Genomic DNA, 16,731 nt, shown 5'->3' on the forward strand with positions numbered 1-16,731 from the left:
CTATAGAATAACTCCAATAAGTTTGTCCCTACAATTCGATGGTTGGGCAGTATACTCAACTTCTTCTTGAACCTGAATAAAGCCTCATACATGGACTCATACTACAACTTCCTAAAATTATAAATCTCATCCTTAAGCTACAACATCCTGGATGGAGGAAAGAATTGGATCAAGAATTATCTGCGCAACTCATTTCATTTAGTGGTACATCCTCTTAGAAGTTCCCCTAACTATAATGATGCTTATCCTGTAAGTGAAAAGGGGAAAAACCTCAGTCTAAGTGCCTCTTGATTTACCCCTGGATATGTATATGAAGTGCAAATTCTAATAAAATTTGCTAGATGCATGTTTGCATCATCTGTAGGCAACCCCGCAAACAAGCCCTTTATGTATAAGAGTTAGATCACAACACTCGATATATTAAACCTAATGCCTGAGGTTAAAACATGAGGAATAATAGCTCCAGTCTCAGTTGACTCAACATACCTTAGATACTTTTCATCATTCCCATATGGTTGCAAGTACTGGTAAGCTGGGATTACATGAGATCGGCCACCTCAAACTCTATTCTAGTTTCCATCGAGTGCTGCTCGGTGGTCTACTTCAGGCAAATGCACAGCTAGCTCTGCCTTTCGAGCTAAGCAGTGAACTTTTTCTTCCCTCCTCTGGTTAGCAACTTTTGCTAACAACACTTCCGTATGCTGGTTAATAATATCCTAAACTCCTTCAGGATGAGAGAGAGGCATATCATCATGAATTCCTATAAGAAAATTGTTTCTCTTCTGCTTTTCCATCCTACTAAGTGTTTGTAGGATCCTCTCTAGATTCTGATTTAGTGGGAGTAAGAGATTGCCTCTACTCCCTGTGCTAGACATACACTGGCGTATACCAAACTAAGAACAAAAACAAAAAGAAAACTAAAAACTGCAATAACTTTCATATGCAGAGTCTATGAGTTATATACCTTCTACAGTTTTTTGGACGAGCTGAAGGATTTCACCCTTTACCTTTTGATTCTCAAGATGTTGCCATACTAACCCTTATCTTGATCCTAGTTAACTATTACCTTTTGAGTCTCTAGTTATTAGATTCCATCTTACATAGATAATATCTAATAGCATGGATCGACAACTAAACTCTAAATTACTATTGTCATTATGTTTTCCTAGTTACTACTCTTCTTTTGGAGTAAGTAGCAATAATCTAGGCGGGATCTTAACATTTACCACCATAAAATAACTGTTAATGTGAAGATAATACCATGTATGTATGGGTATCGGTTTAGAACAACAATAGCACTTTCCCTACTTCGTCAATCCGCCAAGGCTTCCATAACCCTAGCTATGGGTTTTAGTCGCTCATGCTTGTGAAATAATCAATAACATTTATGATTGAAAGCATAGATGAAATCACAATAATAAAAAGTAGAAAAACCCAAAATGATAATTGAATTAATCAACTAAAATCAATACATGAGAATTCCAAGACCAAAGTCAAATCTCGGAATCGAAATATATTTGTAAGTATCATGAGTGCATAAATCCTAATAAACAACACATAAAGTGTAATTATAGTACATGAGGAAACCATAAAACTAAAGCATAAATGAAATAGGAGAAAAAAGGTCCAGTGGCTACTTGCGCTCACTCTGTAGGCCGCTGTAACGCCCAAGAAATACACCATGGATGCCACATGATGCTACGGTCTCGAGATACCATAAGCTAACCCATGATCTGGTACCTATTGTGAGCACTGAATAAAACAGATAGCAAAATAGCATGTGCAGAATTTAACTAAAAATGCCTTAAGGTTTTAAATACTGCAACATGCGATTAAAATCATAATTCTAAAAGTGTCTGAAAATAATATTGAGAAAACTAATAATAACAATAGGCAAACTGACTAACTATCTGAAATGGTCTGAAAATCCTCTAACTAACTGAGTAGTTGATGGGATAAGCCCCCAACTAACTCCGACTGACTACTGAACTGAAGGACTAAAATAAACATAAATGGTCCTCGATGTATGATGACTTACCACTATCGCTGATGTTGATGCGCTAGAATGTCTGAGTAAATTGGGAACCTGAGCGCCCAAACCTATTATATAAGACATTATAGCGCAAAAAATGAGTATATGATCGGTACTTTGAATGTACAGGTAAGCGAGATGAGGTTAGGATGATATGTATGAAGTAAAGACTGACTGAACATCATGAGATAACTGAATAACTAATATGAAAGCCTAAATGCTGTAAAATTTGAGAATGCATGACTAAGCATATGACATGATTCTAAAATAGTCTGTAAACTAAAAATACTAAAATTTAATAACTGAATAATTGATAACTGTATGCTATGGTCAATACAAACTTGAACTGAATTATACTAAATATTGAACTGAGACTGTGGGAACTAGCTATAACCGACATGCCCTAATGTATTATCAGGGTCCAACCTGTAACCCCAGTTGGAGAGGTGTCAGTACTGTACCATGGGTACTAATATTGGATATGTGGATCCACTAATCTAACATCCCAAAGGATGAGGATGTCATTCCTAACAGACGGGGGACCCCTCAAAGTCTACAGTGGCGCCATAGGTTCGGAACCTAGGGACTGCTACTAACGTCTTATGCCTACTGATGGGGGAGAAAAGTGCCTCATGCCTACTGACAGGGGAGATGCCATCCCTACATTCACTCAGTGTAAGTTTTACTCCCAACTGAAAGACACTGATTACTGGACTAAATTGAGCTTAATTGGACTCACAACGGACCATATTACTGACTGAATGACATTACTCATGGTATAATAGAAATCATTCTGTAGATACTAAAAACTAGGTAAACAGCTAAATTTTGGGTATTCATAACCCTTAAAACACAATAACAATAGGAACATACTGAAGTTTTGAAAACATAATAAGTAGTCCTTGTTCAAAATTCAAATCATTTAGGCATTAATCAAACACTTAACATTCATAGGCTTAAGCATGAGAATAGTTAAAACATGTGATTCTAACATAATTGAAATACTAAAATCATGGATTTAGGATTTAACATGCGAACATCATCATTCAAATGTGTCAAGGATAATTTAAAAAAACCACATGGTAAACATAACTATAATCAAGATTCATGGTAACTTCATGAAGATAACTCACAATAGCATGTAAAAATCATGGCTTTAAACTTGAAAATAGATTCTTGGACTCCATCGGTGAAAAACACCCATGAATGAACATCACACATACCTTAATTGAAGAATTCATGAAGGTTCTTGGTGATTTCTTGAAGTTTGAGCTTGAATTTTGAAGAGGCTAGGGTTTGTTCATGAGAGAGGATTGTCTTCTTTTGACAGAATTATCACTAGAATGATCAATTTTATCTTGTGGGACCCTCAATCCCGTGTTATGGACCACTTGGGTGAAGGGAGAAGACCCATTTGTCCTTACATAAATGAGAACGAAAGCTGGAAAAATTGAGGGGCGTCTATGGAGAGGGCGCCCCGGGCTCTAGTGCGGTGCACTAGAGCAGGCACCGCAGGCTCCATTGGGGTGGACTAAAAGGCATGCCACAGGATAATCGTGCACCCTCACTACCTCTCTTACGATAATAGCTATAACTTTTCGCTCGGGTATCAAATTAAGGAAAAATTGGTATCGTTGGAACGCTGACTCAATTATCTACAATTTGGTGGGTATTGAGATACAAAATTTATGTATTTAAAAATTTATACACATTCAAAGTAGACCCTTGTAGAATTGAATACTAATTACGCCTAAGGCTAGGGTACAAGTAGTGACTCAAGTGCTAGGACCAAAAAATCCTGTCGGTCAGCTCTAGGGATTTTGGAATTCTAACACTTTCTTTGACCAAATACGGTCTACACGTACTACATGGGGTCCACATGTTGACTTAGCAAGTGTCGAGAGTTATCTTTCCAGCTTTTCTTTAATTCCCGATCATGTTTTGATCCCAAATAAGCCGAAAAGTGTCTCAAACATCCATAATTGTTCACATAAGCATTCAAAACACATTTTTTCACATTTTTCATGAACTTAGAATCCAAAACATGATTTCCTATAAAACATACCCAAAACTCATTATATCTAACAAATCAACCGCAGAAACTTGCATATTTTCATAGTTTTAAGCGTCAAAAGTGCTATATTTCTATAGCACATTATTTAGGAAGTAATATCTTACTCCATATTAGTTTTGAGCCCCTCCACATCTTTCTCTCTCCCATAATATTTATGTAGCCTATTGTGATGGAGTACTGCATAGAGTCAGTAAGCTTGTATCTATCCTGGTTGTACTATGTCTGCATCCCAAGCTTTACCTTATTCAATTGCTTCCAGTACGATCTACATTCCTAGGGTGTGTATGTGTCAAAAAGAATCCATCTTTCATATACATGCTACTCACCCATAATGTTTCCTTATTTTGGTGCAACCACCAGACCAACTTTCCCACTGTTGTAATGTTCCAAATTTTACAGCTTTTGATGTGTTTTCCACCTTGAGTTTTTGAGTAGCATATTGTGTCCCACTTAACCAATGCAACATTATTTTTGTCATCATTTCCACCCCAAAGGAATTTTCTATATTTAGTCTCTACTAACTTGGACACACTCTGAAGAAGGATCATTGTTGAGCTCCAGAAGTTTTGTAAGGCAAATAAGACCGAGTTTACAATTTGCAACCTTACTGCATATGATAAATGTCTATTGGAAGTGGCTTGAAATTTACTTGCAATCTTGTTGCTTAATTGGTGACAATCAAGAGTGGTCCATTTCTTGTGGGAGAGAGGCATTCCCAAGTTTCTAATAGGAAGTTTTCCTATTTGAAACCCAGTGGTCTGCAAAATTTTTTATTGAACCTCAATGGTTACTCCAGCTAAGAACACACTTGATTTTTCATTATGTGCTAATAACCCAATAGTATCAGAGAAATATTTTAAAGCTTCCATGATTTTACTGACTGAAGCTTCTTGCCCTTTACAGAAGATCATAAGATCATCTGCAAAGGTAAGGTTTGTTAGTTTCTACTTCTTGCACATTGAGTGGAATTTGAAATTAGGGAGCTCACACATTCTGCTGAATATTCTAGACATATACTCCATGACCAACACAAATAGCAAGGAGGAAATGGGATCGCCTTACCTCAAACCTCTTATTTCCACAAAGAATCCATATCCTTCACCATTCACTTTAATTATGTAGTTGGTCGTAGTCATACACACCATGATCAGTTTCACAAATTTAGGAGGGAAGCTATAACCCTACATTATTTTACCAACAAAGACCCATTGTACCATGTCGTATGCTTTTCTACGATCAATTTTCATCAAATATTTTGGAGAAGATTTCTTGTTATAGTTTATCATTTGGTCATGACTGATCAAAATATTTTGGATTAGTGACCTCCCTTGAACAAAAGTAGCTTGAGTAGGATTTACCAGGCTAGTCAGCACCTTCTTCAGCCTATTACATAAAAATTTAGATATACACTTATATAGTGTATTGCAATAGGAAATTGGTATGAATTAACTAGAAAATTTAGGCTTCTCAATCTTAGGAATAAGAGAAATCAAAGTAGTGTTTAACTATTTTAACAATTTGTCATTCTGGAAGAAGTCTTTGATAGCTTCACATACTTCAGGTCCCACAATATGCCATGCAGCTCTAAAAAATCCACTCCCATTTATAGAAAATCTTGGGCTTCTATTGATGTTTATGCTCCATATAGTTTTTTTAATCTAAATATATGTGACAGGTTCTAAAAGTAGTGTTTGTTGCTTTTTTGTAAGGGTGTGGTCCTGACCATACACCCTCTTGCTGGACTTCAATCTTACTTCACTAGAGTTACCTAATGAGTTTTGATAAAATTTAACAAAAATCTCTACGTTGTGAGCCTGGTCATGTTGCAGACTATCAGATTTATCTCTGAGTTATGTGATAGATTGTTGTAGTTTTCTTCTCTTTAACACTGAAAACAAATAGCTGGTATTGTCATCTTCTATCCTCAACCATCTGGGCTTACTTCTATGGATCAATACTGACTCAACTAAGAAAGATGATTTCTAAAATTGTTGCCTCAATATCCTCTCTTCCTGATGCACTTGTTTATCCCATAGTGTTTTCTAGAGTTGAATCTATATTTACTTAAGATCTTCCCTATAAGTATTAACTTAGTCCTCCAAGTTAGTAAAATTATTTCTATGGAGCATGCTTAATCTTCTTTTTAGTTTCTTCAATTTGGATACCACTTTGAATATATTACAACCCATGACAGAAACATCCCACACTTTCCTAACTACTTCTTCAAAAGATTGATGCTACAGTGCTTAAAAATTTATTTAATCCTCTTCTCCACTTGTTGCATTTTAATCAAGATAGGAAAACAGTCACTTACTCCCTCAACCAACAAGTAACATTGAATATCAAGAATATTGTCTATCCATTCTCCATTTACAAATGCCCATTGAATCTCAAGCACATTGGTCAGGCTGAAAGACATGACTATAAACTCAAAATGACCATAGCGGGGTCTGAAAGTTATCTTTGGAATATCATACTCCCTTACTTTAAGATGATAATAGCTGGATCTAAGGTCTATCTTAGAGAAATAACTTGCACCTTGCAATTGATCAAATAGGTCATCAATTCTAGGAAGAGGGTATTTGTTCTTGACTGTGACCTTATTAAGTTGACGATAGTCAATGCACATACGAAAAGAACCATCTTTCTTTTACAGAAACAGGATGGGTACACCCCATGGAGAAACACTGGGCCTTATGAAACCTTTATCTAGAAGTTCTTCGAGTTGGTCTTTCAACTCCTTAAGTTTTACGGGTGCCATACGGTATGGAGGGATAGAAATAAGCTGTGTATCAGGAAAAAGGCCAATACCAAACTCTATTTCCCTATCGGGAGGTACCTCTGGGAGATCTTCTGGAAATATATTCAGATACTCATTAACTATATTGGCTGACTGAACTGTTGGAGTCTCAGACTTAGTGTCTTTAACTCAAACTAGATGATAAATGCAACCTTTGGAAATCAACTTTAGGGACTTAAGGTAAGATATGAAATGAGTCTAAGGAGATACAGAATTTCCAGAACACTCAAAGACTGGCTCATCTGGGAATTTAAACTTAACCACATGGGTGCGGCAATCTATAGATGCATAACATGAATGAAACTAATCCATACCCAGAATAAGACCTAAATGGACCATATATAACTCTATCAAATCTAGATATATGACCTTATGAAGAACAATAATAGGACACTTTTTGTAAACTTGTTTAGCAATAACTGACTCTCCTACTGGGGTAGAAACCAGGATAGTCTCAAGGATCTTTTCAGAACTTATCTCAAAATTTACAGCAACTAACAGAGTCACATAAGAGAAACTTGACCTAGGTTTCAACAATACATACACATCAAAATGAAAGACACGAAGCATACCAGTAAAAATATTCGGTGAATCCTCTGGATCCTGGCGAGATGGAAAAGCATAAAATTAATTTTGGCATTGACTGCCAGTAGTGCTGGATGAAGCACCTTGATGAGGGTCTGAGCAAGCTATAGAAGCTGGTGCATGGGTAGCCTGAGTCTGGGGATGAACTTCTCTGTTCCCCTGTCTAGCAGCGGATACTTTCTAAGTCTATGACCTAACTTCCCACAACCAAAACAACCCTTTGGTTTAGCCAAACACTCGTCGGGATGGGTTCTTCCACACTTAGCACATGGGGGATAACTGGGTCTGTTACTTACACTATTCCAAGATCTGTACATAGAAGACTTATTCCCTTGCTCTTACCTATTTCTGGACATGGGAGCACTGGCTGATGAAGGTACTGTCATATATGACAAAATTTTGAAACTGCGGGTGGTTCCCTCTATGGGATCTAGTCTGGACATACTCAAACTGCTCTGATCTAGCCCTCTTATATCCTCTTACTCTCTCTCTCTTCTTTATTTTTCTACCCCAATCTGTTGTGCATGCATCATCAGTCTAGAAAGGTCCATGTCTCTATTGAGCATAGTAGTCCTACACTCTTTAACCACCAATCTAGACACACCAGTCACGAACTTATTCATACTAGATCTGGGGTCATCTATCAAGTCAGGTGTATACTTAGATAACTGGTTGAACTTGAGACAATACTCTTTTACTGTCATAGAGCCTTGCCTCAGGTTTATGAACTCTTTTATCTTCGCTTCCCTTATCTTAAGTGGGAAGAATTTATCTAAGAATGCATCCTGAAAAACCTGCCAAGTCATAGGAGCTACATCCTCCCCTCTACTCTTCTTCTACATCACTACCCAATCATAAGCAATATTTTTCAAATGATAAGAAGCCAGTTCCATGCTCTTCCCTTCAGTTACATACATAACTTGGGTGATCTTCTTTACCTCATAAAGATACAACTATGGGTTCTCACCTACTTTTGACCCAAAGAATTCGGTCGGGTACATCCTCATAAAGTCACAAAGTTTGGCTGCAGCTACATCACCCCCTTATTGATGTAGAATAGTAGCCTGATTATTGGATTGCATAGTAGTAGTCACAACTTGGGCTAACATCTGAAAAGTAACCCGAAATTCGGCATAAGACACATTCCCATTCAGGGGATCGGCAGGTTGGGGTGGTTGATTGTCATTTCTATGGGAATTAGCTCTGTAGGGAGGCATTTTTATCGTAAAAGAGCACTAGTCAGTAGAAGATAGAGACAGCTGTAAGCACGATAGATTCTGAAAGAAATAGATAACCTTTCCTAAAATGCCCCGTAGCCTATTGCTCATAGATGTGGTGCGCTTTACACCGATGATCAAGACTCTATGTAACGTGGCTTATCAGAATCCCTAGGACTCTCTAAACCTTAGTCTCTGATACCAAGTTTTTAACGGCCTGAAATCTTATCCCGAAGCCTCACATGGTGCTCAAGGCTACAAGTAGCCCCAAGCTAACCCTTTGAGCATGCTATTGAATCTAACACTTACTTTGGGATAAATGAGCTAAGAAATAATACTATATCATGCCAAATCAGAACTGTAATAACGAAAAACATTGTCTGGATAACAAATACTGAAAATTTAGAAAAGTCCAACTATTAGTCCGACAAGCCTCTACTTACTAAGGAACTAGAGAGTCATTGGGACAAACCCCCAACTGGAACTAGAGAGTCATTGGGACAAACCCCCAACTGACTTGAACTGAACTAAAAAAAATAAATGACTGCTATCAAGACTGAAAATTAGAGAAATAGGTCCTCGAACCATGAGGACTCACCAACTGTAGAAGTATAGATAAAGGTACTCGGAGATCACTGTCGCTGCTGAGGCTGAGCACCCGAACCTATATTATGAGACAATATAACACATAGACATATATGTGGATCAGTACTTTTAAGATGTACTGAGTATATGAGGGTGTATGCATTAAGACAACAATATTATTACTCTTTATAAAACCATGCATGCTAGTATAAATGACTCACATAGCTTGAATAAATTTGAAATCTACATATCATAAATCATGAATAATGAAACATGTAGCATAAATATCGTAAGTCATTATACTTAGTTCTAAAATCTGTATTCTCCTTTTATTCTCAAAGCTTGTAAGCAAAAAGGAATTTTAAAACTATAACTTTCAAAAGTTATGTTTTTATCTTAAGGAGAATAGGACTTTGGGAACGCAAGGACTTGGGAACTTTAGGACTATAAAGCTTTGGAGACTCTGGGAACTTGGGAAATCTTAAAATAATAACTTTCAAAACATATACATTCATCTTAAGGAGAATAGGGGACTTCTCTTGAAACTAGGAATTGTAGAACTTTGGGAGTTTCTTCTAACTGATATAAACCATGTGAGCTGACATGGATTCGAACGTCTTGCCCACATTGGGGAGAGATATTCTACCCTTGCCATCAGAATAGAACCTTAACTTTAGTGATCACTATCTTAGCCCACTATGGGTAAATAAAAAACCTACGGTGGTACGTATTTCTCAGGCATAAGACCTTGAAATCATACCCAACTCAGTTCTAAATAATACTCCCATACTTGTTGCTCAGAACTTTTAGAAAATCCACCTTAAAACAGCACAAGTTATAACGAAAACCAATTATACTTCTCTTTGCTTTAAATCATAAACTGTATGAATAATATGGATTCCTAGCTTTACTTGGTTCAATAGACCAACTTTCTTTATCAAAATATGAAAATAGCTAATCATGGGATGCTTAAAACATATTCATTCTTGAAATGTCAACATACAAACTAGGGCTTAATGACCCATGCTTCAGTTTCATGTCAAACACCATAAGGTTCATGCTTGATAATAAAAATATTCATAATTCAACTTAAAATCCAAAAATCATGCAATTAGCAATGTTGGGTATAAACCCTAACTTAAATTTCATGGGAAATCATACAAAACTTAGAAATTTGTAATTTAAAGTAAGTTTTTGGGCACAAGGATGAAATATTTATCTTTGTTCAAAACTCCACATACCTTTATTGGTTTGATTCAATGGAACAAGTTGACTTTTGAAGCCTTGAGACTGTTCTTGAAGGCTTTTCTTGAAGGTTCTTGAATGGTGATATTTTGATTCTTGAATTTTCTTGAAGAAGGGTTTGAACCTTGTTCTTGAGGGTTGATCTTGAAAGAAATCCTGATTTTGATGCTATGGATGAATATGAAGTTATGTGCCAAGATTTGATTTAATTAGGTGTTAAAAAGAGTGTAAAAGATCCAAAAATCCCTTTAAAACGTCGTTTCAGCGTTGTTTCGGACAAAATTAACGGTCTGGGTGACGGACCGTTACTCTGGTGACTGACCGTCACTCAAACTATTAGTTTTGTGCCATAAAACGGGCTTACTACCTCAGTTGCGATGGCCAGAGCGACGGTCCATCGATGACTTGACGGTTCGTCAGCCTTCCCATCGCTCTTAGGCAGTTCGAACAGCTCTCAGTAAAACGGTCATAACTTTTTACTCTGATATCAGATTTATGCAAAATTAGTATAGTTGGAAATATAATTCAATTATCTATCTATTGGCATTAATGAACTCAAAAATTCCTTTTATAATGAAAGATATGTTCATTTGAAGTTGACTAAGGCAATATTCTTCTTAAGAATTGAATCGGTAAGGGATGTTTTGATTCATCTAATAGCTAGGACGTATTTGAAATATTAATACACATCAAAATCAATCATAAAACTACCAAATCACTATACTTTATTTCTCATAAGCTTAAAACATGGTTCTACTATCGGTTGAAATTCTTGGGGTATTACACTACATTACCCCTAGTCCGTCTTCTTTGCATAGTACAACATTAAAATCTCCCAGAATCATCTATGCTTTAGTGAAAATTTGTTGCATCCTTCTCAAGTAGTTCTACAACTCTATTCTATCTTTCTTCAAGTTAAATGCATAAACAAATGTAACCTCAAATTCTAATTCAAGAGGAAAGTACCTAACTGCACACGTGATGGCTTGTGCATTCTCATATTTTACTTTAATTTTTACCAGTCGTGCCTCCAAATTATCCACACTCTACCATTATAATAATTTCCATGGTTACTATAATTCGACCAACTACTGAAAATCCTATCAGCTATATCACTTAGCTTCGTAACCTTTATTTTAGTTTTCAGAAAACATATCAAACCAACTTCTAACTTACTGTAGATGAGTTTTACCTCCTATATTGAGGTCATTCATGGTTCTAGTGTTCCAACATAATATTTTAACCGTTACCCCTTGTAGAAGTACCCTTCCCCCTTTCACTAGTTTTAGTGGTTTGTGTCTCTTGCTGTATAGTGCCCTCTCCTACCTGCTGAAAACTATTAGAAATAGGGATATTTTGTTCATTTCTTACATTATTTGGTTTCTCTATGCCTACCCTGTACTCAACCTTGTTGTTGAGAGTGACTTGCTTGCCCTTTTGAACTTTAGTATTATGAGCTCCATCTTTCTCTTGTACATCAGTAGCAATCACATTTGGTTCCTTAGCTTTATTCTTCTTGTACTCAGTAGTAGCATGCCCACACTTATGGCATAAATCACATAGACTGGGTTTCCAGTCGTAATTCACTTGTTGTTCTATAATTTGCCACTTTTCATTTCTGAACTGTGTCACCTCTGGGAGCTTTTCCAATTTGGACTTCAATCAACAATTTGGCAAAACTAAAGCCAATCTTCAGTTCTGTATTCCTATCTACCATTAAAGTCTTCCCTATCAAGCTACCTATCTTGCTCAAGCTCTTTGCACTCCAATATTTGAACTCCAGACCTGGTAGTTTCACCCAAATAGGAACAGAAAACAATTTCTCTTTTGAGAAATCTATCTCAGGCATCCATTCCTTCATAATTAGTGGCTTATTATCAAAGTGATAAATTCCTCCTTCCACCACCTCAGTCTTACCTTCCTCAGAATTAAATCTTACCAGCTAAATCTCATTCTTCATCATGGTCACCTTATTGATTCCAAGTTTTCCTCACTTTCTCTGAACAAATCCATTCAGAACATTGAATGGGGGAAAGGCACCCCCACCTGAATTATAATAAGCAAATTAGAGAATAATATCTAATTATATATCATGTCAAAATTCAGATTAAGAAGAATATAAATTAAATTCTCTATAGAATTAATTGATCTCTCCTTAATTTCAAAATTAGAAGGAAAGATTGCAAAATAAAATAAAATTGTGGATAAGATAATACACATGAAACATAATAATTGATGTTATGAAATTTCTAGAATATTATTACATATAAAGTTGATTTGAGGGTCTCCACGTTATAAATATATTTTAAACGAATAACCATCGAGAATATTTGTGTTTGGGAGATGAAAGAGAACAAATGAATTTTGAAATCATAGAAATTTATCTTGGTTGAGTAGGAAACACATAAAATACAATGAACACTTTTTTTTTTAAATAAATAGTAATATAAAAATGATATTAAAAATAGTTTAGCATTTAAAAAGGTAAATAATTGACTAAATTTTTGAATAAACGTTGATTTTATTTTCATTTCATGATTGAATATATTTATTTTTATCAATAATCAAATAAATAAATCAGAATGAAAAATATTGTTTACTTGAATTAAGAGCAAAATATTGTATGAAAAAAATTAGCTTGTAATACGACCATCACTCATCTGTGTACAAAACATAGATATATTAGAAAGAATTTCTAGAAAAGAAAATACATGAAGAATTCAATAAATAAATTCACATCAATAAACAGGTGAGTGAGTGCGTGTGTATGTGTGTATGAGGGGGGGGGGGGGGGAGAAGGATGCTTAACATTGACGATTATAGTAGGGCATATATAAGAGAGATTTAGGAGTTTGAATTTCATTCCAACTCAATTTCATTCAAATTCAAAAATCGTATCAATTTGTTAAAGAAAATATGATCTTTAATCTTTCTTATCCTTAATTTTTTTAAAATGCAGCGTGACTTTTTCTTTTAATATGTATATTTGAATTAAGAAGATTTTTTGGAAATTAATTCAAATATTTTTTTATAGTTAATGATAAAGCAACAAAAGAGACAACAAAACTATTACTTGTCCTTATCTTTCCTACTTTGCCAATATCCTCGCCCCCGTCCCCCTTTTTTATCATATTTTTTTTGTAATATGCTCAAGCATATTTTTAATTACAATTAGGGATGTACAAACCAAACCGTCAAGTCAAATCAAGCAGACGAACCAAACCAAATCGAGAAAAAAAATCGACTTATGATTTGGTTTGATTGGTTTGGAGTTAGAAAAAAAACAGACCATTCTTGGTTTGGTTTGGTGTTGACAAAAAAAAAAAAGTCAAACCGAACCCGAATCAAACCGACATAATATATATATATATGTATAAATAATATTCAAACTTTTTTATACATAAAATATTAATTATAATCTACTTTTTAAATACTTTTTCAACTGGTTTTAGTAATTTTCAATAATTTGAAAGTAGATGTAGATATATATTTAGATTTAAGCCTTTAAGTTATAATATTTTCACTTTTCATCTCACTTTTTAGTTTCAAGAGAGTTTTCCGCTCCTCATTTTTTTATAATTATATTTTTTCATTAGCACATGAGTAAAAAAATATTTGATCTAGTCTTCGATCATGGTATAATTGTAAAAACTAAAGATTAAAAAAAAGAACTAAAAAAAAAAAAATCGAAAGAACCGACTAAAACCTAAAACAAAAAAACCAATTTTATGTTGGTTTGATCTGATTTCTAGTTTTAATAAACCGACATGATTGATTTTTCTTTTAAATAAAATTGAACCAACCCGACCTATGTACACCCCTATTTACAATCATCTTAACATTGGAAACTCAAGCATTTAATCATTTTAGTAAAATAGGAAAGATAAGTTGTATCATTATTTCAGCAAAATGCTAATACATAATATACTAATTCATATTGTGAGAAGTTGTATCATTTTCAAATTTGAAAAACACAAGCAATGAGCATTTTATTAGAAACTCAACTCATTTAATTAATTTAATTATATTTTAAAAAAATAATAGGAGACAACGTTTCTTCTTTTTCTTCTTTCTATTTTTTGTTTTTTCTAAATCAAAATGTGCCAAAAAGTGTTCTTTTAAAAATCAATTGGCAGTATAGATATATAAATGAATAGAAAAGTAAATATGGATTGAATTTAGATAATTGTTAATTTATATTTAATTTTAAAATAATTCCAAATAAGGGTGAGGTTTAAATATTCACCACAAATAGATATAATTTAGATGTTTAATTTTTTGTAATTATTTTTATTTTTATTATTATTAATATTATGCAGCCACTGAAAATATAAATTTATGAAAAGTTGTAAAAGTTCGCTGATGTTATGTTACTACTATTACATACTAACACTATTATTAAATTTTTGAAAACCGTTCCGCTATTACGCGAGTGACCTTGACAATATTTTTGAGCCAACATATTTTATGTAAAAAATATAATATATCATAGAAATTTGTAACAATTCAGCTTGTAAATGAATTTGATTACAACAATATGATTCTTTATGACTTCAAGTGCTATTTCAAACTGATATAAGTGCAAATTGAACAATATATATATATATGTGTGTGTGTGTGTGTGTGTGTGTGTGTGTGTGTGTGTGTGTGCTATTTAAATTTCATAAGATATAGGTTTGGAAAAGTAAAAGTCTATTAGAACTCTTCAGTTATGGATTTCTATTTATTAATATAATATTTAAAAAAAAAAAGGGTTAATGTATTTCAAATTCAAATATTTAATCTTTTCATTAAAATTTTTTATTACAATGTTTATAATTTTGTCCTAAAAATCGCCACTTGGATTTTTAATATCTTGCCACTTGGTTTCTTGTCTTGCTTTTAGTTTTGTTTTTATATATATATAGATTACGATCTTTTACTTTTGTCTTTTTAAAATTAAATTAAAATCATAAATATGAGCAATTAAGTGTCTTAAAACTCATCGATTAAAGAATATAAATAAAGAGCAAAATGAAATATGAGCTACCCTGATTTTTCATGCCCAATTCATTTTACTCTCATTCATAACTTTTGCTAAAATCTTCTTTATCTCTTGATTAGACACTTTTGCCAACTCATTGGCTTGAGGATAGCACAGAGAGACAACTTTATACTTGAATCCATATTTAATAAGCAAGGACCAAAATAATTGATTGCAAAAATGAGAACTCCCATCACTCATGATACCACGAGGAGTGCCAACTCAGGTAAAGATGTACCTCTTCAAGAATTGAGTAACACTCTTAGCTTTATTATTTGGCAAGACAACGACTTCAATTCACTTGGGAACATAATCAACCATATCAAGATGTAAAGGTTTTTATACGAACTCATGAATGGTCTCATGAAGTCCAAACCCCACACATCGAACAATTTCAAATCCATGCTTGGTTGCAAGGGTATTTCATGTCTCCTTGAGATCCCTTCATGCCTTTGACATTGCTTGCACGCTCTCATTAACTCATGTGAATTACGATACAATGTTGGCCAATAGAATTCACTTTGGAGAACCTTGATGGTTGTACACATACCATCATGATGGCTCCCAACAGGTGTTGAATGATATGTCTCAAGAATGACTCTCATTTCTCCCTCCATAGCACAAGATCGAATTACTCCATCCGCACACATTCTAAAGTGGTACGACTTATCCCAATATCATTTCACATCATGAAGACACTTTTTTTTTTAATAAAAGTTCAGGTCATTGGAGTATGCCCCCCACATTATACAATTTGCAAAATCAGTATATCAAGACACCACCTTTTCCGAAAGGTCCATGATAAGTTCATCAAAAAATTCATCATTGATCTTTAATTCATTATTTCTCACATCATTCGATTCAATTTGAGACAACTGGTTCTCCACTTGGTTTTCATACCCACATCGGTCTTTAACTTCAAAAATTCAAACTCTACTAGAAGTAAGATTCACCTTATCAATTTAGGCTTTGCTTTTTTTTTTTGTCATTAAATAAAGAAGAGTTGTATGGTCCGTATGCACAACAACTTTTGTACCCAACAAATAGGTAAGAAAATTTTCAAAAGCACAGGTCACAACAAGAAACTCTTGCTCCATCATTGTATAGTTATCACATCATTCAAATAATTGCTAGCATAATATATTGAGTGAAAAAGCTTGTCTTTCCATT

This window comes from Capsicum annuum, chromosome 4 (genome assembly GCF_002878395.1).
Source record: "Capsicum annuum cultivar UCD-10X-F1 chromosome 4, UCD10Xv1.1, whole genome shotgun sequence".
Taxonomy (NCBI): Eukaryota; Viridiplantae; Streptophyta; class Magnoliopsida; order Solanales; family Solanaceae; genus Capsicum; species Capsicum annuum.